This window comes from Sapajus apella, unplaced genomic scaffold (assembly GCF_009761245.1).
Source record: "Sapajus apella isolate SASKATOON/1434 unplaced genomic scaffold, GSC_monkey_1.0 scaffold7, whole genome shotgun sequence".
NCBI lineage: Eukaryota > Metazoa > Chordata > Mammalia > Primates > Cebidae > Sapajus > Sapajus apella.
This window is the reverse complement of record NW_022436947.1, coordinates 17,717,910-17,743,963: the sequence shown is the minus strand read 5'-3', so window position 1 is coordinate 17,743,963 and position 26,054 is coordinate 17,717,910. Positions and strand designations below refer to the sequence as shown.

At 39.1% G+C, this 26,054-nt stretch overlaps 1 long non-coding RNA gene across 1 annotated transcript; it reads left to right on the top strand.

The window, feature by feature from the left end:
• The first annotated feature begins 6,243 nt into the window (after positions 1 to 6,243).
• Positions 6,244 to 25,600, top strand: LOC116550250. The gene is made up of 3 exons (XR_004268299.1): positions 6,244 to 6,340; positions 7,868 to 7,870; positions 25,590 to 25,600. It is a non-coding gene; the product is annotated as an uncharacterized LOC116550250 (long non-coding RNA).
• Positions 25,601 to 26,054: the final 454 nt, after the last annotated feature.

Genomic DNA, 26,054 nt, shown 5'->3' with positions numbered 1-26,054 from the left:
GTAGGTGTGATGTGGTGTTGAGAAGAATGTATATTCTGTGGATTTGGAGTGGATAGTTCTGTAGAAGTCTATTAGGTCTGCTTGGTCCAGGTCTGAGTTCAAGTCCTGGATTTGCTTGTTAATTTTCTGTTTGGTTGATCTGTCTAATATTGACAATGGGGTGTTAAAGTCTCCCACTATTATTGTGTGGGAGTCTAAGTCTCTTTGTAGGTTGTTAAGAACTTGCTTTATGTATCTGGTTGCTCCTGTATCGGATGCATATATATATAGGATCATTAGCTCTTCTTGTTGCATTGATCCTTTTACCATTATGTAATGCTCTTCTTTGTCTCTTTTGATCTTTGTTAGTTTAAAGTCTATTTTATCACAGACTAGGATTGCAACTCCTGCTTTTTTTTGGTTTTCATTTTCTTGACAAATCTTCCTCCATCCCTTTATTTTTAGCCTATGTGTGTCCTTGCATGTGAGATGGGTTTCCTGGATACAGCACAACAATGGGTTTTGCCTTTTTATACAATTTGCCGGTCTGTATCTTTTGACTTGGGCATTTAGCCCATTTACATTTAAGGTAAATATTGTTATGTATGAATCTGATCCTGCCATTTTGATGCTAGCTGGTTGTTTTGCCCATTAGTTGACGCAGTTTCTTCATTGTGTTGATGGTCTTTACCATTTGGTACGTTTTTGGAGTGGCTGGTACTGGTTGTTCCTTTCTATGTTCAGTGCTTCTTTCAGGAACTCTTGTAAGGCAGGCCTGGTGGTGATGAAATCTCTCAGCAATTGCTTGTCCATAAAGGATTTTCTTTCTCCTTCATGTATGAAGCTTACTTTGGATGGATATGAAATTCTAGGTTGAAAGTTCTTTTCTTTAAGGATATTGAATACTGGCCTCCACTCTCTTCTGGCTTGTACAGTTTCTGGTGAGAAATCTGCTGGGAGTCTAATGGGCTTCCCTTTTTGGGTAACCCGAGCTTCCTCTCTTGCTGCCCTTAGCATTTTTTCCTTCATTTCAACCCGGGTGAATCTGACAATTATGTGCCTTGGGGTTGCTCTTCATGAGGAATATCTTTGTGGTGTTCTCTGTATTTCCTGGACTTGAATGTTGGCCTGGCTTGCTACGTTGGGGAAGTTCTCCTGGATAATATCCTAAAGAGTGCCTTCCAGCTTGGATTCATTCTCTACATCACATTCGGGTACACCTATCAAAGGTAGATTAGGTCTTTTCACATAATCCCATATTTCTTGGAGGCTTTGTTCATTTCTTTTCACTCTTTTTTTCTAATTTTTCCTTTTTGTTTTATGTTATTGAGTTGATCTTCAATCTCTGATACCCTTTCTTCTGCTTGATCGATTAGGCTATTGAAACTTGTGTATGATTTGCAAAGTTCTTGTGTTGTGTTTTTCAGCTCCAAGTAATTTATATTCTTCTGTAAGCTGTTTATTCTAATTGGTATTTCATCTAACCTTTTTTCAAGGTTCTTAGTTTCTTTGCATTGGGTTAGCACATGTTCTTTTAGCTCAGAGAAGTTTGTTATTACCCACCCTCTGAAGCCTGTTTCTGTCAATTCATCAGATTCTTTCTCTATTCAGCTTTGTTCCCTTGCTGGTGAGGAGTTGTGATCCCTTTGAACAGGAGAGGCATTCTGGTTTTTGGTGTTTTTGTCCTTTCTGATCTGGTTTCTTTCCATCTTTGTGGATTTATCTACCTAGGGTATTTGTAGTTGGTGACTTTTGGATGGGGTCTCAGGATGTCAGAATGGACGTCCTTTTTGTTGATGTTGAAGTTATTTCTGTTTTTTAGCGCCCCTTCTAACAGTCAAGCCTCTCTGCTGCAGGACTGCTGGAGGTCCACTCCAGACCCTGCTTGCCTGGGGCTCACCTGCAGTGGCTGTAGAACAGTAAGGGTTGCTGCCAGTTTCTTCTTCTATTACCTTCATCCCAGAAGGATACCCACCAGATGTCAGCCTGAGCTCTCCTTTATGAAGTGTGTCTTTGGATACATGGGGCTCAGGGAGCTGCTTGAGGAGACAGTCTGTCCTTTACAGTAGCTCAAGTGCTGAGCTGCGAGCTCTGTTGTTCCGTTCAGAGCTGCTGGGCAGGTACATTTAAGTCTGCTGCAGCGGAACTCATAACCACGTTTTTTCCCAGGTGCTCTGTCCTGGGAAAGTGAGGCTTTATTTGTAAGTTCCTGACAGTCTACTGTCTTTTTCAGAGATGCCCTGCCCAACAAGGAGGAAGCCTAGTCACAGTCTGCCTGCTGAGGTGTTTCTGAGCTGCCATGGGCTCTGCCCAGCTACTGTGTGAACTTCCTTGTGATTTTCTTTACAGAGGTATAGTTAGAACTGCCTCTGTAATGGAAGTCTACCTCGGTAATGGCAGACTGCCTTGGTAGTGGTAGACTGCTCCAGTAATGGCAGACATCCTTCCCCCCACAGAGCTGGACCAACCCAGGTCCAGCTGAGCTTTCTGAAAAACTCTCAATCCAGAGCATTTTGGATTGCTGGTCTTTGCGGGGGTGGGACCCACTGAGCCAGATCACCTGGCTCCCTGTTTCAGCCCCCTTTTTTTCAGTTGAATGGGAGGCTCTATCTCTCAGGTGTTCCAGGCACCAGTTGAAACAGCCGCCCAGATTTGTGTGAGTTTTTGTGTGGAGACCCACTGTGCCATGGCTCAAACAGCCATGCTGGAAACTTGTGGCACTTTCCAGCCCAGGAATCTCCTGGTCTGTTGGCAGTAATAACTCATTTGGAAATGTGGTAATCACGCACCCTCTACATTGTTCTTACTAGGAACTGTACTCCAGAGCTGTTCCTATTCAGCCATCTTGGAACCTTTTAAATGTATTTACAACTGTATGCAATGAACTTCCAATTTTAGCCTACCACGACGTTTTAGGTTAGGTATTCTACCATTCCTATGCCATGTCAACTTGGGAGTTATATTTCTTCCATTTCCACAATAGCAATGGTCAGCTTTAAAGAATAAGCAAGCCACTAACTGGAACCACTTATGCCAAGATAGCCTTTTATTGTTTAGACTCCCTTTCAGTGCACAGACTTAAAAAAAAATCAGAATTCTGTTTAAGATAGCAGCTTGTCCCAGGCCTAATTCACCCAGAGCTCTCATTGTACTCGTTTTTGAGCTGTAAGTCTCTATTAGGATCACAAGTCCTTCAACTTAGACCAATGTAGAGATTGAAGGTGTACGTGGGAAGTGTCTTGGACCTGAGGATGGACATCAACTTTCATTTTTTCTGTCTTAAGGGAGAAGGCAAACATTCACTTCTAACATTAAACTTCTGAGTTTCTTAAACAATCAGTGTATAATTAACCTACAGGATTTCTGCAGTTAAGAAGCAGCAAAGAAATAGGGTCAGTAATTCTTTTTTGTTTACTGGCTTTTCATGACATGCATATGTACTGAAATTTAAATTAAAAAAAAAATTAAACTGGGAGTTAAGAAGAGAAATAGAGTGATGTTTAGCTGAGGCTTCAACACTAGTCTATCAGAGACCTCAGAGGATATATAATTGTTGTTCTCTGGGTAGGAGAGCAGTGGGGGCCATGACTAGAGGTGAGGGAGGCACCTACCTGCCTTGTGTGTGAAATTAAGGGAGTACCAAAAAACTCTGCAATCAAGATCAGTAATATTTGACTACATTTAAACTCAAAATTGGCAGTTTACTCCTGTCTGATTTTAATCAGGTTGCCTGATTTTAACTAAAGTTTTATTGGACTGAAGAATAATGACAGATAAACTCTATTGGACTGAAGAATAGTGATAATGATAAACTTTAAGACAGTGTGCAATATTACAGAAAAACTAGAGTTTTCCAAAAGGAAGCTGGAAAAGTTCCCCTTGGAGCAGCTATCAGTGGCTGGGGGCACTTGTCAGCTGCTAGATTTTTGTCGTTGTTTTTTGTTTTGCTTGTTTTGCTTTGCCTACTCTTGCTGGAAAAAGAGCATAGGAGTACCATGCAGTATGCAGAATTACTGGGACCTTTCCAGATGAGAGAAAAAAATTAAAACTGACACTTAACCAAATAGTTAAACTACATTTTGGTTCAAAAAATCTCAAAATGGCATCTTCCATTATGAAAATGAGTGATTAACATTTATTTTCAAGTTGAGCATGGGGAAATATTTTTTAATTATCTTTATTTAACCTAAACAGAAAATATAAATAAGCCCAGAGGCTACTAGATAAAGAATCTAAATGAGAATGAAGTTAAATTGGCAACATAACTCAGAGTACACAATAATCAGACCCAGATGCAATGCTATACATAGAGCTTCAGTGCAGTTTTTCCACCTTTTAAAATCACTTTGTTTCAAGAATCATTTTCTAGTAAGTCATATATAAAATATAGGTCCCAATTTTAAATCTCTTTAGCTAGTAAATATCAGTTGATTTATGACTTATCTCTCATTTGTGTGGGTCAATTCTATTCTTAATTTTGCTGGACTATTAGTGCAAGAAAAGCCAGAGAGATTAATACATATAGGCCCTGGTTTCCTCACATGTTAACCAAAAGTAAGTATCTGTGGGTTTCAAACATAAAAGATACAAATGAAAAAGTTCTAGTTATTTAGATTATAGTGCCAAAATGAGCTCTAAACTGCATACAAACCATAGTTTTATTATACTTTCTTGATTACTTCATCCAACATTCAACAAATGATTTTTCAGTATTATTATATGGCAGGTTCTGCTCTGGGAGCAGATAATTAAGTAGTGAACAGAAATCTTTGTCCTTATGGAGCTTGAACATAATTGTAATTAAGTTAACATGCTTTAAAGGACTGAGTTGGACTTTTTTCCCTGGTTAATATACTTTGGAATAAGTTACCCTTTCTAGCTCTTTCCGTTGGTTTGGCTTTATTCTTTATCCCAATATCTTAGACTGTTACAAAGAAAAGTGACATTTGGTTCATTCATAATAAGCAACTATCAATATATAGTTTTAAACATGTATAATATGAAAATCTCTACACACTAGAAATTTATTCTAGAGAAATAATGCAACTCCTAGAAACAGAGAGCAGAATGGTGGCTACCAAAGCTAGGGAGTGGGTGTATTGTGGAGGTGATCGGAGGATACAAAATTTCAGTTACACAGAAGAAATAATTTCAAGAAATCTACTGTACATTATGGGGAACACAGTTAATAACAGCATATTGTATACCTAACAATTGCTAAGAGAGTAGACTAAGTGTTATCACAACAACAAAATGATAAATATGTGAGGTAATGCATATATTGAATAGTTTTATTCAGCCATTCCACAATGTATACAAATAGCAAAACATGTTGTACACCATAAATATATGTAACTTTTAATTGTCAATTTAAAAAATTTAAAAAGAAAATTCAAAATGGCTAAATGTATTTCATTGAAAGGATGTTCATCACAGTTTTATTAGTGCACGCTTTAATTCTTTGGTTTTGTTTATTGACATATTTAGTATTTTCTACAGTGATCATGTAGTGGTTTTTTCAGAAAAAGAATGTTATTTATAATTTTTTAAATGTAGTTCTTTGCATTGTCTATAGAAGAATCAGTCAGAGATAAATATAAACTTAGCTCTAAAATAATACATTTATGTATATATGTTATACACACACACATATATATTTATAGAGAGAAAGAGACAGAGAGACATAGACACAAAGACAAGAGAGACAGACAAGATCTTGTTCCATCACCCAGGCTACACTGCAGAAATAATCATAGCTCAATGCAGCCTTGAAGTCCTGGGCTTAACTGAACCTCCCGCCGTGGCCTCCCAAAGTGCTGGGCTTACAAGTGCACAGATATGATTTAGCTGTGTCCCCACCCAAATCTTATCTTGAATTGTAGTTCCCATAATCTCCACATGTCATGGGAGGAATCCAGTGAGGGGTAATTGAATCATGGGGATGGTTACCCCATACTGCTCTTCTAGTGATACTGAGTTCTCATGAGATCTGATGGTTTTAAAAGGAATTTTTCCCTCTTTGCTTGGCACCTTTCTCTCCTGTTGCCATGTAAAGGAAGACATGTTTGCTTCCCCTTCTGCCATGATTGTGAGTTCCTGAGGCCTCCCCAGTCATGTGGAACTGTGAGTCAATTAAACCTCTTTCCTCTATAAATTACCCAGTCTTGGGCAGTTCTTCACAGCAGTATTAGAACAAACTAATACAGTATATTAGTACTGCAGAGAGCAAGATGCTGCTATAAGAATACCTAAAAGTGTGGAAGTGGCTTTGGAACTCGATAACAAGCAGAGTTTGGAACAGTGTGGATGATTCAGAAGAAGACAGGAAGATGTGGGAAAGTTTGGAACTTCCTAGAGACCTGTTAAATGGCTTTGACCAAAATGCTGATAGTGATATGGACAATGATGTCTAGGTTGAAGTAATTTCAAATGGAGATGAGAAACTTCTTGGGAACTGGAGTAAAGGTCACTCTTGCTAAGTCTTAGCAACGAGATTGGCAGCATTTTGCCCCCACCCTAGAGAGCTGTGGAACTTGAGAGAGATGATTTAGGGTCTCTGGTGGAAGAAATTTCTAACCCACAAAGTGTTCAAGGTATAACTTAGGTGCTGCTAAAAGCATTCAGTTTTATATATTCACAAATATATGGTTTGGAATTTGAACTTACGCTTAACAGGGAAGCAGAGCATAAAAGTTCAGAAAATTTGCAGCCTGATGATGTGATAGAAAGGAAAAACCCATTTTCTGAGGAGAAATTCAAGCTGGCTACAGAAATTTACATAAGTAATGAGGAGCCAAATGTTAATCACAAAGGCAATGGGGAAAATGTCTCCAGGACATGTTAGAGGGTTTTCACAGCAGTCCGTCCTATCACAGGCCTGGAGGCCTATGAGGAAAAAAATGATTTTATGGGCTGGCCCCAAGGCCTTGCTGCTTTGTGCAATCTCAAGATTTGGTGCCCTGTGTCCTAGCTGTGGCTAAAAGAAGCCAACTTATAGATCAGGCCATTGCTTCAGAGGGTGCAAGCCCCAAGCCTTAGCAGTTTACATGTGGCGTTGGTTTTGCAGGAGCACAGTAGTCAAGAATTGAGGTTTGGGAATCTCTGCCTAGATTTTAGAGGATATATGGAAATGCCTGTATGTCAGGGCAGAAGTTTTCTGCAGGGGCAGAGCCCTCATGAATAACCTATGCTAGGGCAGTATGGAAGGAAAATGTGGAGTTAGAGCCCCAACACAGAGTCCCCACTGGGGCACTGCCTAAAGAAGAGGGCCACCATCCTCCAGACTCCAGAACAGTAGATCCACTGTCAGCTTGCACCATGTACCTGGAAAAGTCACAGACACTCAATGCCAGCCAGTGAAGGAAACCAGAAGGAGGCTGCATCCTGCAAAGCCACAGGGGGAAAGATTCCCAAGGCTGTAGGAGCCCACCCCTTGCCTCAGTGTGATCTGAATGTGAAACATAAAATCAAAAGAGATCATTTTGGAGCTTTAAGATTTGACTGCCTCACTGTATTTCAGACTTGCATAGGGTCTGTAGCCCCTTTGTTTTAGCTGATTTCTCCCATTTGGAATGGAAACATTTACACAATGCTGTACATCCACTGTATCTATTAAGTAACTAACTTGCTTTTGATTTTACAGGCTCATAGGTGGAAGAGACTTGCTTTGTCTCAGGTAAGACTTTGGATTTGGACTTTTGAGTTAATGCTGAAATGAGTTAAGCCTTTGGGGGACTGTTGGGAAGGCATGATTGTGTTTTAAAATGTGAAGACATAAGATTTGGGAGGGGCCAGGGACAGAATGATATGGTTTGGTTGTGTCTCCACCCAACTCTCATCTTGTATTGTAGTTCCCATAATCCCAAAGTGTCATGGGAGGGACCTGGAGAGAGTTAATTGACTCAGGGGAACAGTTACTCCCATGCTGTTGTTCTCATAATACTGAGTGACTTCTCATGAGATCTGATGGTCTTAAAAGGGGCTTGTCCCTCTTTGCTTGGCACTTGTCTCTCCTACTGACATGTGAAGAAGTATCTGTTTGCTTCCCATTCCGCCATGATTGTAAGTTTCCTGAGGCCTCCCCGCCATGTGGAACTGTCAGTCAATTAAACCTCATTCTTTTATCAATCATCCAGTCTCGGGCAGTTCTTCATAGCAGTGTGGGAACAGCCTAACACAGCTACTGTGCCCAGCCTAGAATAATATTTTATTGAACTCAGATGTCTACAGGTATAGCTATAATCTAAGCAAATTGTGCAATCAATTGAGGCACCTTTGACTGAAAAATTAGGACATTTCCTAAAGCAATGGACTGGAGAAAAAATCATTTTTGTGAAATATTTCTTGGGTAATCAAGCTTTAACAGTCTTTTCTGAGGTGCAGTTACAATTTATTCTTATATGAAGGAATAATAATCTGTCTAAAGCAAGCTTTCTGTTGCTTCAGTTAAAATGCCATTACATCAGTGACAGCTGTCTTGAGTATCAGAATTGCCCTGAATGAATGGTCAATTGTTTCATGGTTAATATTTTCCTGAAAAAAAGCTGCTAAAGAAGAAGAAAAACAATGAATTCGGGTAAGTACAAAGATACAGATTCACATATCCTATCTGACTAACTGGAAATTCAAAAGTGTTTAAAGTCAGGCTAATGTGGGTAGGTTTAGAAAGAAAGGAGGAAAGGAAAGAAGGAAGAAAGGCACAGAAAGACTTAGCAACCAAATAAATTGAGCATGAGGTCAGTCTTTCTTGACTGCCTTTTTCTGAGTGTACTGTTTTGTGAATCAATTCCCATTAGATTTGAGGTTATTACATAAAGCAGCAACAGAATACATCATGTTTCTACATGCTTGGAAATGCAGACATTAATAACAATATTTTGGGGCTCACTTATGTTTTGCAAGTTGTATTATGTTGAAGAAAATATTCCCTAATTTTCATTTAAGTTTAGTGTTTGCTTCACTGCTTGCTAATATCTGGATTGGAAAAAAATTCAAGAAACCATGTCTTTTGCAAAGGTAAATTAAGCTGAAATTATAGGTACAGTCACTGATTTCATCAGGATAAATAATTGCTAATGTTGCTAAAAAACTGAGTATCTAGAAATGTCTTTTAGGATTATGATTCTATAAATCTACTGCATATTAGAGAATGTTTATCCATGTATTTGGTATACAAGTATTTCCTGAATAACTTTTATGTATGGGGACTGTGCTAGGCATGTGAAATTTGGAAGCAAATAAAATAGACAAAGACTCTTGCCTTTGGGAGATAGAATAAAAATCAACTACGTATATGCTTTGACAAGTGTTTTAAAAGAAACTAATGGAGAACTGAGCAGAGAATAATCAGGAAGGAGAGAATCTGTTTTAGATTAGAAAGTCCAAAAAAATGAAGTTTAAGGTTTGAAGTATGAGAAGGAGCCCATGGGGAATAAGAGTTCACTGAACTCAAAGGAGACTGAAAAAAAGGTCAGAAAAGTAGGGGTAGGTAAGGGTCAGACCACACATTCTCATGAATTAGATACTTTTATGTGTATGTTTTTATGCCATGAAGATATTTAAATATCAAAGAAAGCTTACGGACTTTTATCCCCCATAAAAAAGTATATATTAAAAATCTATGTGAAATTTTGCATACCATAGAATAACATTCAGGTGATTTGTCCTTGGCACAAAAGACCTGGCCCACTTCATTTGAGTGAAACACTCCTTTGCTCAATACTCCCCTGGGATACCCGGGGAAAATTTCTCCACTGGAGAGCTTAGCAAATAGCTCTCAATTCCTTAATGTATAGGTATATAAGCCAGTGCAGATGATAAGAAAGTCTTAATTGATAGTGTTGAAAAATTCATAGATGTTTCCCTTCATTAAGCAAGTAATGGTTTCTCAACAGCTTCTCAATATATGACCATGAGTATTTGCCAATAACATGGGGGTCCTGGTTGGAGAACTCTTCATGCTTCCTTAGTGAGCTGTTTGCAGGGCATCTTCCACATTACCCTTTATTGGCAGAGCCTTTACAGCAATGGAATCCTCCCCTCGGTTCTACTTTCTCTGCTGCCAAGAGACAGACCCTAATATGTAGGCTTCTGTTTCTCATGTAGATCCCCATATTCCTCAGGGCACTTGGATGTTGGCTGAGGATACATAGAAGTCTTCACCCAAGCATTTCAGCACATCAGTAGCTGGATAAGATAGCAGAGCAGAGCTGCCCTTACCTAAGAGTAATGTCACTGGTGTCCTCAATGCCAACCCTCGGGCCCTACCCCTACTTCAGTCTGTTTCCTCTGCTGTAGCTTCGTGAACCAGCCTTAAATTTCTTCAAGCAAACTTGGGGAATGGGAAGTTCTGAGTTCAGAATCCTCTGGCCACAGAGTACATCCGACTCATTTTCTTAGTGTTTACCAACTACTTAGACCACTAAAACCACCAGTTTTTTAAGTCTTATTACAACAAATATCAATAATATGAAATCATCATATTATCCATGAGATTTTCATGTGCCAATCTGTCACTGAATCTTTCAAGCCAGTATTCTAGAGAAAACAGTATTTTGAATAGTTGTTTAAGGTTTGCAGTAATGGAACTAATGCATAAATAGCATTTCATTGATTGTCCATTCAACCATGGGCTTTGTCTTAGTATAAAACTTTACTTCCAATGTATCACTTTGAGTACCAGTGTGTCACCTAAAAAGATACGTTGCTGTCCTAACCCCAGTACATGTGAATGTGACCTTGTTTGGAAATAGGGTATTTGCAGATATAATCAAGTTAAAACGAGGTCATATTGGGTTATGGTGGGCCCTAATCTGATTAACTGGTGTGCTCATAAGAGAGAAATCTGGACAATGGCACTCACAGGAGAGAAGGCCATGTGAAGACACAGGCAGAGATTGGAGTGATGGGTCTACAAGCCAAGGAACATCAAGGATTGCTAGCAACCACCAGAAATGAAAAGAGTAGAAGAACAGGTTCTCTCTGAAAGCTTCCAATAGGAATCAACCCAAATAACATTTCAATGGACTGCTTGCCTTCTGAACTATGAGAAAATAAATGTTTTTTATTTGAAGCCACCTTGTCTTTAATACGTTGTTTGGACAGCCCTAGGAAACTAAAACAGGTGCTAAGGGGGCACATACAAAAGGGGAAGATTGCACAGGATAATTTCTTTATTGTAATATGTAAAATGTCATTTAAAAAAGAACACAAAATATATCAAAATATGTGGGCTTTACTTCATGGGGAGGCTAAAACCAGCTAATAGTTCAATTTTTGTAATTCTGTGGCCCTTAAACCAAAAAATTATGCAGTCAGGCAATTATACACACAATTGGGTCCTCATGACTACTAATTTAGAAACCCGCCAGAATGTAGAATATTAGCCTTGAAGTCTCAGTTTCGGACCTTTCATTTGTGCTTCTTAGTGAAATACTATGTTGATATTTCTTTAGTCAAAGAAGAGTTTTGGCCTAGATTATCCATTTATGCATATAAAAATTGAGTGTCTGGCATAAAGACAAAATTGCATATCTTGCATAAACATGGCTTCTGTCTTCATATAATTGTGTTTCCTTTCAGAAGCTAAAGACTTAAAATACATGAAAACAGGAAGAAAACAACTAAAAAACCATACAGAGAAACCTTCATTTCTCTTCTGGGATACATATATGTCTAGGATAAATTTTTTAAACAAGGAAAAACTGCAAACATCATTCCAACAACTCTATTTTAACCTTAAAGAACAACTTGATACTTTCTTAGGAGACATGCTCTTAAAAAATAGGAAAGAACATTCCCTTTTAACAAACTTGCGCATCTACCCCTGAAACTATAACAAACGTTGGGGGTAAAAGAAAAAAAGAGAAATATTTTAAACAAAGGGCTTGGTTTGAGACAAACATAAAGCAAAACAGAAAAGGTCCCCCCCACCAGACACCACAGAAAATATCAACATAGCAGAAAATGTCAAAGGAGAACATTTTTAACCTTTTTGAAAACCCCATTCATTTCCCATAGACTTTAAGAATCTTTCCATTTTAAATAAAATTTCTCTTCCTTTCATTCTCTTACAGAAAAGACTATAAATCAATCTGGCATTGCCCTATAAAAGCCAGACTTGCAATAAACTGTCTCCACTAAACAGGAATGACAACGGTGTGAAATTGTCTTCTCTTTCCCAGTGCTGCCGTTCCTTCAAGGATCTTACAGCATGCATAATGGATACTATTTACAGACAAAAGTCATTCAATAGAGAACAAACTGAGCCATAGGTTTAAGTCTACTCTTCCCTTTGCCCAATGCAGTAGAGCAGAGTGGAAGGGCTACCATTTGCACAGCCCCAGGGGTGTACTTTCAATCACACAGTCTAGATTTGTAGCCTCTCTGTAGAACAGTTCAGAGCCAACCTCTGCAGTGACTGGATGGAAGCCAATATGGCTTTATTGCTTAACAGCCACGTCACCTTGGCAAGTTACTTAACCTCCTAAGCCTTAGCTTTCTTATCCATAGTAATATCATCTGTTTCATAGGGTTATGAAGGAACATAAAAGAATGTAAGTAACCAGCACATAGTGGGAAGAAATTCAACATAGCATGCATATATTATTAATATATATGTTTAGGATATGGAAAGTGAGAAAAACCTTAAACATCCTCTGAGTTTCTCTTCTACAAGCATATTCACACATATGTTCCCCACCCCACTTCCTGACATTCTCATTTATCTTATTTATAAGACACTTAAACAGGTAAAGCTCCAGTTATGAGGTGATACGCCCTCCATAGAGGAGAGCTGTTGCCTTAATGAAGCAAACAGAGATTTAGCTTTCAATTTCCAACAAGCAACGAGAGACATTCAGAGCTCTGCATTGATGCTGTGTCAGTCAGTGATCTAGAGGAGTAATGACGTGAATGAGGAGGACCGAGTCAGAGACACAACAGATGTGGGAACCTTCATGTCTGCTTACCAACAGATAAACATTTGAGGAGTTGGTGGCAACATATGCACATCCTCTTTGCCAAAACACTGGTGCTTATTGGCCAAAGAGCCAAAAGTCTCAGGAAATCTACTGGTCCCCAACCACTAAGCCTAAAAAAGTGCACTGAATTGCAGTCATACCAAATGCTTTATTTAAGCACAAACCAACAAAAAGGAATATTCTGAGTGCCTCCATTGAAATGACAATTCGTGTGTCAACAATCCAAGATGGAATCTACCAGGCCAGTACCTGTTTTCCTTAATATAGACAGTCCTCCGAGTATGTGATCCATTAGATCTATGTGAAGATGTCAACTATAAGAGTTTATTATATTGTCACAATATATTTTTCAACTTTCAGAATTAATGTTTTTGCCTTCATTCACCCAGAAGTAAGACTTGTCTTCTTTTGTCAAGCCTTAACATTAAGTCCTGGCTTTGGTAAGAATGAAATGCATAAAAATTTTAGTGAACTCATGAATATTTGGAATGATGTGTCTTCTGGAAATATTCAATGTGTCATTTTTATAGTTTGTGTTGTGTATAAGAAATATCCTGGAAGATGAGTTTGGATATAAATTACAAAAAAAAAATCAGAATGAAATTTTAATACTTATTTTCCCTCAGCCACAAGCTCATTACATGAGATTTCATTTGTCAGTCAAGCATAATTTTTACAATTGAACTCTAAAATTATTTTTTTAAAACCCATTGGAATGGGAAGAGAAATAATTGATTAAAATATTGCAAGATGCCTTATGAAATCTCTTTGCTTTGCTGCATAAACTTTCAATACCTTAAAAAAAAAATTAAAAAAAAGACAAAACATCACAGTTCAGAAGGATATCTCTGATCACTAAAAAGAATGGTCTTCCAAACCTAAAAAAAAAAAAATGAAAAACAAACTGCCAAGTGGCAATGAACTAAGAATGTATGAGAATTCTGCATTAAAGGTAGTCAGAGAGACACATTCCACTGTTGCTTTGCTGTATGCCTGCTCTTAAATGAAGGCTAATGTTTCCATAAAGAGCTGCAAATAAACTAGCAATTGTGCTCAGTTAGCTATTACCAAAGTTGATACATATATGTCTAGGGTAAATTTATTTTTCTTTTTCTTTTTTTTGAGACAGAGTTTCACTCTTGTTGCCCAGGCTGGAGTACAGTGGCATCATCTTGGCTCACTGCAACCTCTGCCTCCAGGGTTCAAGTGATTCTCCTACCTCAGTCTCCTGAGTAGCTGGGATTACAGGCATGTGCCACCACGCCAGGCTTTTTGTATTTTTAATAGAGACAGGGTTTCTCCATGTTGGCCAGGCTGGTCTCAAACTCCCAACCTCAGGTGATCTGCCCACCTCAGCCTCCCAAAGTGTTGGGATTACAGGCTGCCACTGCAGCCTGCCAAATTTTTTAAACAAAGGAAAACTGCAAACATCATTTCAACAACTGTATTTGAGACTAAAACACTAACAGTTAGTGCTGTACCATGGTTCTAAGAAGTTATATATACAGACATCATAATTAGCCAAAACCACTTTTATGAAAATGTTCAGTAAAAAGAAAGTACTACATTCAAGTGTTAATCATCTCACAATATATTTTTTGTACTTATAATGCCTTCTTTTTATTTAATATCCTTTAAACTTTTTGAGAAAACTCTTACAGAAAACATTTTATTTAAAAATTTTATAGAGCTGTATTTATGGACAGAATGATTTTTAAATGTCATTAAATTGAAAAGACAATTTTACACCATTTTGGTTAGTCAGCCTTTTTGAAATAATGGAGACTAGATTTAAAACTAACTTAACTCCATGGAAATCCTATTTAAAAAGTGGAAGGAATAAGAGCTTATTCTAAAAAGTATAAACGTTTCCGTATAATAAGAATAATAATATCACCAAAATAAGTGAGATTTAAAATGCTCCTCTGTATATTGGCTCACCTATTAATTTGGTTTGCATTAAGTATTGTTAGAGATTAGGAACATATTTTAAACTTATTAAGGCTATATATGGATATATATCTACAAATTTATCAAAATGCTGATAGTATAGAGACAAGAGAATAGATTTAGTGTTGAAATCAATGTCTCTACATCTAGTTAAAATCCTTAACAAAAATATCAAACTTTTTGTCATCGAAATATTGCTATTAACAGCAACAATGACAGTCAAAAGACAGAATTAGTACTAATCACAATTGAACTAGAATGTTAAGAAGTTAATGAAGACCGTCTTCATAGACCATCACTATGGTGGTCCACAGCCTTTAGGGTACACAGATACATTGGGGCTGGCAACCCTAAAGTGATCTGATGACAAATGTATGTCAATCTAGAAACTGCAATCAACAGTTTTGCCCACCAAACCACTAACGTTTCAAAAGGGCTTGGTATTCTCTTATGTCTCTGTGCCTGAACGTCAAAGTTAATACTTTAAACTTCTTAGATGCTCTGAGAAATGCCATGACTATGGTCTTTGACTTGGTTAAATCTTCCTTAGAAGCATCATTCTAGAACGTGTGCTTTCATCAATAACTCAGGCTTAACAGATTAGTTTTTAGTGAGTAATAAAGACATAAGCTGGACTTGTATTTTAAAAGCCCTGAGTCCTTTAAGACGTTAATTTATCTACCCTCTCATATCAGTTTGTGACAGGGAGAAGATAAAGACTAAAATTTCCAACAAAAACAGAGTATTGGGTGCACATCTTGATTCCACTCTCTTCAGCCCAAAACAAATATATTACTTTTAGCAAAATAATTCATGTTTTCATTTATCAGTTAATTTACTTATTCAAAGGACATTAAATATACTCTGGACACCAAGCATTTTACTAGGCACATAAGATATAAAAAAAGAATTTGTAAATGAATAAAATGCAGTCCCTGCCCTTAAAAAGTTTGAAGAAACAAACAATTGAGACAATTATATTACAATGTAAGGACAGCTCTGAGAGAAGTAACAAGAATGCTATGGAGTCCCATGAAAACGACACCCAGGGGCCCAGACATGGCGTAAGGAGAGAGGGAGGTCAAGGAAAGCTCCATGTATCAGATGATTTCCAAACTAAGCCAGAAAGATGAGTAGAAGTTGATCAGGCAAAACAGGTGACAAGAGCCATTCCAGGCAAAAAGATATACCCAGGAAAGCAGACCATTATTGGAAGTGAGCTTAGGTCCGTGTGGCTGGACAATAGGGAGAAGTGAGTAAGAATGGCCAGGCGGAGGCCAATGGAAGACAGGAGCTATATCAGAACTGTCTCCTATATCATTGTCTTAGTCTGTTTTGTGCTGCTATAATGGAATACCTAAGACTGGATAATTTAGAACAAACCAAAATGTACTGGCCTGTAGTTCTGAAGGCTGGGAACTTCAGTATCAAAACAGTGGCATCTGGAAAGGGCTTTCTTGCTGCACCGTAACACAGTGAAAAGTATCACATGGCCGGGCGCGGTGGCTCAAGCCTGTAATCCCAGCACTTTGGGAGGCCGAGGCGGGTGGATCACGAGGTCAAGAGATCGAGACCATCCTGGTCAACATGGTGAAACCCCGTCTCCACTAAAAATACAAAAAATTAGCTGGGCATGGTGGCGCGTGCCTGTAATCCCAGCTACTCAGGAGGCTGAGGCAGGAGAATTGCCTGAACCCAGGAGGCGGAGGTTGCAGTGAGCCGAGATCGCGCCATTGCACTCCAGCCTGGGTAACATGAGTGAAACTACGTCTCAAAAAAAAAAAAAAAAAAAAAAAAAAAAAAAAAAAAAAAAAAAAAAGAAAAGTATCACATGGCTGAAGAGCAGAAGATAAAGAGAAAGAGAGGGAGGGAAGGAGAGAGAGAAATGGACAGCATGCAAGACAGGGCAAACCCACTCGTTCAACTATGAACCCACTCCTGAGATAATGGCATGTCTATTCTTGAGGGTGGAGCTCTTGCAACCTAAATACCTCTTAAAGGTCTCATCTTCCCAATATAGTCACAGTGGAAATTAAATTTCAGCATGAGTTTTGGAGAAGACATTCAAACCATGGCAGCACTCTAAAGTATTCTGACACATTTTAGAAAAAGAGGGACCCAAAGATTTTTAGGTGGCAAAGTCACCCACCAGGTGACTTTTCCTCCATTTTTGTGAGTTATTGGTCATACTTTTTATAAGTATTTGCATGCACACATTACTTATGGATTTATTTTACTACTTTCCCGCTAAGATGACCTGGAATACATTTTTATGATATTTTCTTTTTAAGACAATCAGCACAATAAAGTGGGACAGAAGCAAGGGATTTGAGAGATTATCTAAAGGTGTAATTATATGATTGACTATGGAATTTCAGTTGAGACAATAGAGAGGAGTAGAGAAGGCCAAGAGAGATAGTGACAAGGTCATAGTATCAGTGGATTCTAGGTCCTGATGGGATCAAAAGATTGTTAAAGTGAAAATACCAAAGGCAGCGAACTGGTCAGAGAGGAAGTGGCAGTCTCAGAGAGAAATGCTTGAAATAGAGATATAGGCAATTGCATTGCAGTTCTTACATTAGCATTATAATTGGAGGAAAGCTTCCTCCCCTCCCTAGATGTGTAAAACAAGCTCAAGTACTTGCCCTCCTCTAGCCTTAATTCACTCTACCCTCATGCAGGTTTACTGATACACACCTCCTCTCAGAACACACATGTTCTCTTCTGTCCTCCATGCTGTAGAGGACATGCATGTGGAACCCTAGCCTTGTGTTGGGAGGAGGAGGAAAAGGAGAAGTCTGCCCAATCCACTGCTAGGAAAACGGTGGGTAAGTCTGCCTAATTCTTGAATTCAAAATTGGACATTCACATGTCTTGCACATGTCAAATTCCCTGTAAGAGTTGGAGGAAGGAGTTGCTGCAGAGAATTTGAAACTCAGCACTTACTCTATTCTAGAATATATGTGTCAATTAAGAGTCAAGTATGAGGCCAGGCATGGTGGCTCACACCTGTAATCCCAGCACCTTGGGAGGCTGAGGAGGACAGATCATGAGGTCAGGAGTTCAATACCAGACTGGCCAACATGGTGAAACTCCATCTCTACTGAAAATACAAAAATTAGCTGGGCATGGTGGCGTGTGCCTGTGATCCCAGCTACTCGGGAGGTTGAGGCAGGAGAATTGCTTGAACTGGGACCCAGGAGGCAGTGGTTGTGGTGAGCCGATATTGCACCACTCCACTCCAGCCATACAGAAAAGAACCTTCTCCCAGAGACTAAAGAGAAAAACCAGACTGTTCTGAAGCTGAAAGGTAGAATTAGACTATCAAAATAAGCATAAACTTATAATTTAGGATCTAATACATCTGCATGGAATATTACTGGAAAGAATATGGTTATATAGAAAAATAAAGATTCCTGTTGTTCTACCTTTGCCACTTGCTTGTAAACTTCATTAAACCTGATTCTTTTCATCTGTAAAATTGGGTATTAACATCAAATTTACAGGATATTATGAAGGATTTGTTTTATTTTTTTCTTTTTCTTTTTTTCTTTCTTTCTTTTTTTTTTTTGAAAGAGAGAGTCTTGGTCTGTTGTCCAGGCTGGAATGCAGTGACACAATCTCAACTCACTGCAACCTCCACCTCCCGGTTCAAGCGATTTTCATGCCTTAGCTGCCCAAGTAGCTGGGATTACAGGCATGCACCACCATGCCCAGTTACCTTTGTACTTTTTGGTAGAGATGGGGTTTTCACCATGTTGGCCGGGCTGGTCTCGAACTCCTGGCCTCAAGTGATCTGCCTGCCTTAGCCTCCTAAAGTGCTGGGATTATAGGTGTGAGTCACCGTGCCAGCCAAGTGAAGGATTTATTTCTAACGGATGTTTGTAAATGTACTGGTAGCACCTTATGTATTCACTAAACTGTGGGTAACAATGGAAGATGGAAGAAAATGCCTTTTTATAAAATGGGAGTAATGATAGGGAAGGAGTGAAAATGATTATGACATGATTTAACTCTATGCCAGGAAATGAGAAATACATGAATCTTGCCTCAATGGTATAGTTTTTTCCTCCAAATGTTCATGATATGTGGAAGTTTAGTTCTGTCTAAATGTGAACAATATGGGGAAAGTGGATTCTCCTGAAAGAGCGAAAAGCTGGTGTTTGTGGACCTGGAATGATAAGCCTCAAGGAGTTATCTGAGAGTTCTCAGGTTATAGCAGATCTGAAAGTATACCTAGCTTTAGCTTAAAGATCTAAACATGATAAAATGTGAACTCTATCTAAAATTTTAATTTTTATTCTCCTAATCCCTTTTTAACAGCTATCCCAAACTTAGCCTTCCCTGAAAACACTATTTGTGAGCCTGCAAAGATCTTTTCACATGCACTCAACTAACTCAAAGCATCTTAAGCTAGTATTCCAATCTTTGATAATCCCCATCTCCTAATATTTATCTATTTTAAATAATTTAAATTAGAAACTTAAAAAACGTAGTAAAACAAAATGTTTATCAGTATGGCAACCATGCATAACATGCATATTATCATAAAAGTAAGAAGTGCTTGTATGTATTTATTTGATGACTATTGCTTGCCTAAAAAGTACACTGGACTTGGCACAGGAGATATACTGTAGCCCATAGGCCCTTCTTTTGGTTTTTCTTTGATGCTGAAGGATATGACCCAATTCCAAACTACATTGTTCAAGACTCAGAGACTGACTGGAAAATTGTGGCAGGTGATGGAGTCACATCAGGGAGATAGTCCGGTGCAGCACACAAAAAACAAACTATCCCTTAGAGCCTTGGGCCCTGATCATTGTTCCACTCTTCGGGTTTTTTGGTAAGTTACCTACTAATTCTACCTCAGTGTCTCGGTCTGAATAATGAATTGAGCCTCCAAGGTAGGACATGTGTATGAGAAATAATTTTAAACTAGATTGCAAAGGCAACCAACTATTTTTAAAAAAGAACTACTAAAAGTGTTTAATTCACGCCTTAAGGAAGGTTTATATTACCAATTTAATTGGTTTAATTCACGTGCCATCCCATCTGCCTTTTAACACCTGAAATGGCTTCTTTCCACTGTTGATAGTTTTCTTGCCAAAGCATTGTTTTGGCTTGTTCATTTTCTACTCGACTGCTATTATTTGGTGGCATGTGTTTTTTTGTTTTTTGTTTGTTTGTTTGTTTTACCAAACTAGCTTAGAGATGCTTTGATTTAGCTGAATATATTTGAAAAGATCTTTATGGGCTCACAAATTTGTTTTTCAGTGAAGGCCAAGTTTGGGGCATCTGTTAATAAGGACTGAGAAAAACAAAAACTAAAGTTTACCTTAGTACGATTTATTTCCATGTTTATTCTCATTAATCCCTCTTCCAAGATTTCCTCTAGAACATGACCACAGGTCTCCCTGAAGACATTATCATTAACTGTCTCTCAGGTAGAAAGCATACCCGTTTGAGTTTGTTACAGTTGTATACGTATGTAACCATTTTATTCCAAGGACCTTTGCTGAGACACACAGCCACAAATACAACACATGGAGATTCAGATTTACACAGAGACATATTGGCAATTTTTTTCTTTATAAAATGATTTGCTACATGATTTTTCCTAACTCTGATGCATGTCATCAAAAATATTTTTTTAATTGTTAAATGCCATGTGTAACTCTGCAAGGTCATATAGAGAATTTATAATTAGGATGGGATAGAGCTATACTAACAACTAACTGTAACTAAAAATCTTTAAATCTATTTAAAATAGGGTATAAGTAACACATTATAAGCATGGGAAGAAAGTAGTAACACATTCTGATTGAAATATCAGTGAAGATTTGGAAATTATAATTTCAGCTGAGCATTAACATCCTATAAGAAACATTTTGATAAATGGCTTAACAGACCATCTTGGCGGTATGCTCTGATCCTCTGCCATTCTTTTTACTGGTTTGCTTGATGATCCTAAACCCTAGTTGCCTTGGGGTACGTCAGCGGACAGTTTGCATGATTAGCCTTCTCTGGAGGAATACCCATGGACAACTGAAGCGGTCTTGTCTCCACTTACCTCATTGCCAAAAGTCAATCATTGATTTGACGGGGGTACTAAAGCCCCATTTCTTTGTCTAAGATGGGATCATGTCTGGGATGGAATTTACATTTCCCAGTGGACCATGCTGACACTGGACTGTTTCTGAAACCACGTTGTGCCATAGCTCCCCCTTCCTTTCTCTCTGTACTGTTTCCCTTACTCAGATTTCACTCTGAAGGAGGTACAAGCCCCAGGTACACTGGCTGGAACCAGGAAATTGTGCCTGAGAGTGATGCTTGGGTGCTGGGGCAAGTGTTTAGAATAAAGCAGTTTGTCGACACAGGGGCACTCTCCTGTGAGACAGAATCACGTGCCCTGGCAAGAACTCTGATGTGCTGCTGGGAAGGCTCACAGCAGCTTGGAAAAGTGTTCGCTCCCATTAAAAGAACAGCAATACTGGAACTGCACCGGCGGCGTATGGAAAAGGACTAAAGGCTCAGAGAAGCGGGCTTGACAGAATGTACCTTTATGTAAGTCCCCAAAACTCACAACTGACTGTGTTGCTAAGAGGGCCTGGAGGGCTGTCCTTCACCTGGTGGGCCTTGTTACTGGTATGGTGGCCAGGAGAAAAGGAGGGAGCTGATCTAAGAGGCAGCAAGCCTTGTCTGGAAGGTAGATCTAAGTTGCATTTCAAAGACAGACCAGGGAAGTGTGGCCAGATGGATGAAGTTCAAAATACAATATAAATTAGCTTTTATTAAAAAATAAAAGTATATGGAAAATGAAAATAGAAAAATAGGACAGAATTTAAATGCTTCCAAGCAAATCAGTGGAAAAATGATTCTGAATTAGTCAGCAATGTCTTCCCCGAGCCCATATCCCTTCCCCCACCATAAAAGCAGCAACAATGGATGTTGATTCAACCCAGAAAATTTTGTATCAAGGCCAAGTCAGGACCTGCATCACCCAGTCCTGTTTCCTGTTCGGCCCAGTGATCTTGGGTGGGAGATTGGGGACTTGGCATGTAAACACAAGACTCTGGAAGCAGCAGAGAACAGAACCTCTACATGGCGGTGAAAGCTCTTACCCACCAGGAAGATAAACATTGTAGATGGCACTGAGTGTATCATAACAAGAGCAATTACAGCCAGAGTGATTACAGCCGCAGGGAGCAGTGCTTCTTTCATTCTGTCACAGAGGGAGGATTTGGGGTTATGGACACATGGTGCATTGGGAGGGAACATAATGTTGGCCTGAGGGAATGGTGTTCTGTAGCCACAGAAAATACAGTCCTCCTTCCTTGCAACATCTGTCACCTTTGCTAATGCCCAAAGTGTGGTTACTGTTGCTTTTCTCAGAATATGTTACACTTTCATTTTAGGCAAGATATCACACACACATCGCCCATCAAGCCTCTTACAGCATTTGCTGAGACATATGGGAAGAGGAACGAGAAGCAGAATATCATGGGAAAAAGTGAAAAAAGAGCAGACCAAGATCAGTTCTCATCAGTTAACCCAGAGCTCACTCAGAACAGAGTCCTAGGAGCGAGAATGTTTGCGAAACATAAGAAATGTTTGTTGTTTTTATAATGTAAAATTCTTAAAGTACACTCTGTCCAACTGCTGCCATTACCTGTGTTTGAAGATCATATAAATCAGTATAGCATACACAAAATAAACTACTCATTATTTTACACACAGTAACAGCTCCACTCCAAGCCCTATGTATAGTAAGAATGCCTTTAACTATTATTAAGCCTTTCACGTTAATAATTTATATTTTAAGCCTACTGAGCCTATTGTTTTTTAAAAAACCATTTTTTTAATGCACTGAAAAAAAGGCTGGTTTGATTTAACTTGTTTTATTCCTAGGTTTCCTGTTGAAGTAGCCACAAAATATCACCACAATATTTTGTGATCTTTTGTGATCGGTGCTAACTATTGAGTCTTGCTCTGAGATACTGATGTGTCATCTGAAAGAAAAATTCTTTCCTAATCAGCCATCTTCTAACTGGCATTTACCTTCCCTCACCATCAATGTCAGTGTGATGATACCACAGGTGGTAGAGACAGGAGTCCCTGAAGATGAACTACCTCCCACAGTTGTGAGTGATTAGATTTCTTTCCCCTGAGAAAATTCTAAGCATTTTCTCAGAACTTTATTTGCATTTAACTCTCCTTTTGGATCCAGGCCAATGCTTTTCTCCTTGCATGTCCTTTGGCATAGCTGATCAGCCGCAGACTGCTCCAATAAAAGAGATGGCACTTAGGTCAATATATTTTCAAATATCTATCAGCATCTTAGAACATATTCCCTTTAATGCCTTCTCTTCAGAGCTCATGACTCAATCCAAATTAGCTGAAAATAGAGATATTCATTTCTATTTTCCAGAATAAGGAAGACTGAATATCCACAGGGCAAAAACCCTTCCAGTTCAAAACAAATGGAAATGCTAGGAAAAATAACAAATACTCTTTTTAAGTCAAAGCTTTGCCAATGAGAAAGTTAAGAAAATTCAAAATCTACAGGCCACTTAAAAGAACAAAAATCTAGAAAGCTGAGCATGCATTGAAGCTGGCAATTTCTTTGCGGACTTGGGTCAGTCTCTAGGAGCCTTTTGTTTAATGAACCATAATTATGTTAGAAGACAAAATCAAGACCTTCCATCAAAGAGCCAAAGATAGACCAAAGACCTAGGTAAGTCTGATGCCTCCGAAAGTCAACATGCACAATACATAAAGGTAAAAATCAAGGCAACATAAACACCAAAGGAAGCAGGCTAGAAAATGTATCTCGGCCTGGTTAGTGATATAGTTTGGAAGTTTGACCCCTCCAAGTCTCATGTTCAAATGTAATTCCCAGTGTTGGAGATGAAGCCTGGTAGGAGCTGTTGGATCATGGGGATGTATCCATCATAAATGGTGGTGCCATCCTCGCAGTAATGAGTTCTTTGAGTTCATGTGAGATCTGGTTGTTTAAAAGAACTTGGCACCTCCTCCCTCTCTTTTGCTCCCTCTCTTGCCATGCGATACACGAGCCTTCCCTTTGCCTTCTGCCATGATTGGAAGCTTCCTGAAGTTTCACCAGGAACAGATGCTGGTGCCATGCTTGTACAGCCTGCAGAATCATAAGCCAAACAAACCTTTTTTTTTCTTTTTTTGAGACGGAGTCTCATTGCAACCTCACCTCCTCGGTTCAAGTGATTCTCCTGTCTCAGCCTCCTGAGTAGCTGGGCTTACAGGCACCAGCCACTATGCCTGCCTAATTTTTGGCATTTTTAGTAGAGACGGGGTTTCACCATGTTGGCCAGGCTGATCTCAAAGTCCTGATCTTAGGTGATCCACCAACTCAGCCTCCCAAAGTGCTGGGATTACAGGCGTGAGCCACCACACCTGGCCTCTTTATAAATTATCCAGTCTCATGTATTCCTTTAGAACAATGCAAGTGGACTAAGACAGTAATAGTGGTCAGCTGAGAGGGACTGCATCCTGAGAATTCATAATCATAAGCTCACACTTCGGTGGACTTGGGGCTGGAATTCATGTTTCCAGTGAGACCCTAATATCCCAAGGTGAAAATCCAGTTTATGGTACTCTTGATTAGGAGTTCCTCCAGGCATCTGGCAGAAGCAAAGATAAGTTATCTAACGAGAGAAGCATTTTCCCTTTAGCCTACTTAAAATTCCTAACATTAAATTCAGCTAAATAGAGAAATTTGCCAAGATCCCACTGTTTTGGGGTTTAAATGTCAGTCTGTGTAGGAGCCAGTGACTAGGCCTTGGGTTTTCGCACAGTGGAAAGAAAGCAGTCTGAGATCCCCCACCCCCACCTCACAGAGGGGTCACACTTTCAGTGAAAGTAAATGCTAGAGGAAAGTCTGCCTACTTAAGGAAAAACCTTAAAGGGTATTTAAAATAAAACTTCTCTATGTCCACCATAGTTCTGAGTGGGGAAAAAATGAAATAGTAATAGTCTCCTCTTGGAATTTCTAACCATAGACTAGCCCACATTTGGGCCGGGATTCAAAAGTAAGTTAATTACAAGGTTGTGAAAGACCTATGCCAATAAATTGTTTTCAAGTGGGGTATTACAGGTTGGGCACTTCAGCAGGACTGAGGTAAGAAATTGAGGCACAGTTGTTTATTAGTGATCAAACCCTGTAAAAAGAAGCAAGAGGGAGCAGGACTAGGCAGAAGGAAAAGATGAATAATGATGCAGGCTCAACAAAGCCCCAGCCAAAAAAGCAGACAGATATAGAAATATGGAGCAAGTACCGCTAATCAGGATGTCCGAGGTGGGCCAAGATCGTCAAGCCATTATACCTGTTTCATGACCTCAAATGCAGTGGCTCTTTGCAGCTGAGGTAGACCCCAGCTACTGGCTTTTTGGGACTGGTTTCATGGAAGACAGTTTTTCTATGCACCAAGGGGTGGAGGGGAATGGTTGGGATGATTTAAGCACATTACATTAATTTTGAACTTTATTTCTATTATTATTACATTGTAATATATAATGAAATAATTATATAAGTCATCATAATGTAGAATCAATAGAAGCCCTGAGCTTGCTTTCCTGCAATCAGATGGTCTCATCTGGCAGTGATGAGAGATGGTGACAGATAATCAGGCGTTAGATTCTCATAAGGAGCTCATAACTTACATCCCTCACATGTACAGTTCACAATAGGGTTCTTGCTCCTATGAGAATCTAATGCTGCTGCTGATGTGACAGGAGGCAGGGCTCAGGAGGTAACAGGAGCAATGGGGAGCAGCTGTAAATACATAGGAAGCTTCGCTCACTTCTCACTTGCCTGTCTGCTCACCTCCTGCTGTGTGGCCCAGTTCCTAACAGGCCACAGGCCAATCAGTCTATATTCCGGGGTTTGGGGACCCTTGGTTTAGCATACTCCACATAGCTAGGCAACAAGCTCTTTCTTGAAGAGGGATCTGTATGCTGCCTCTCCACGTAAACCACATAGACTCAGACTGATGGTACTCTGGGGCCTCACAAAAGAAAATATTTTCTAAAGGAAATATTTCTTTAATTTTTGCCCTTTCAATTAAGTTCAGCAAGGTATGAGTTCAAAATATTAAATTATCAAATGTAAGC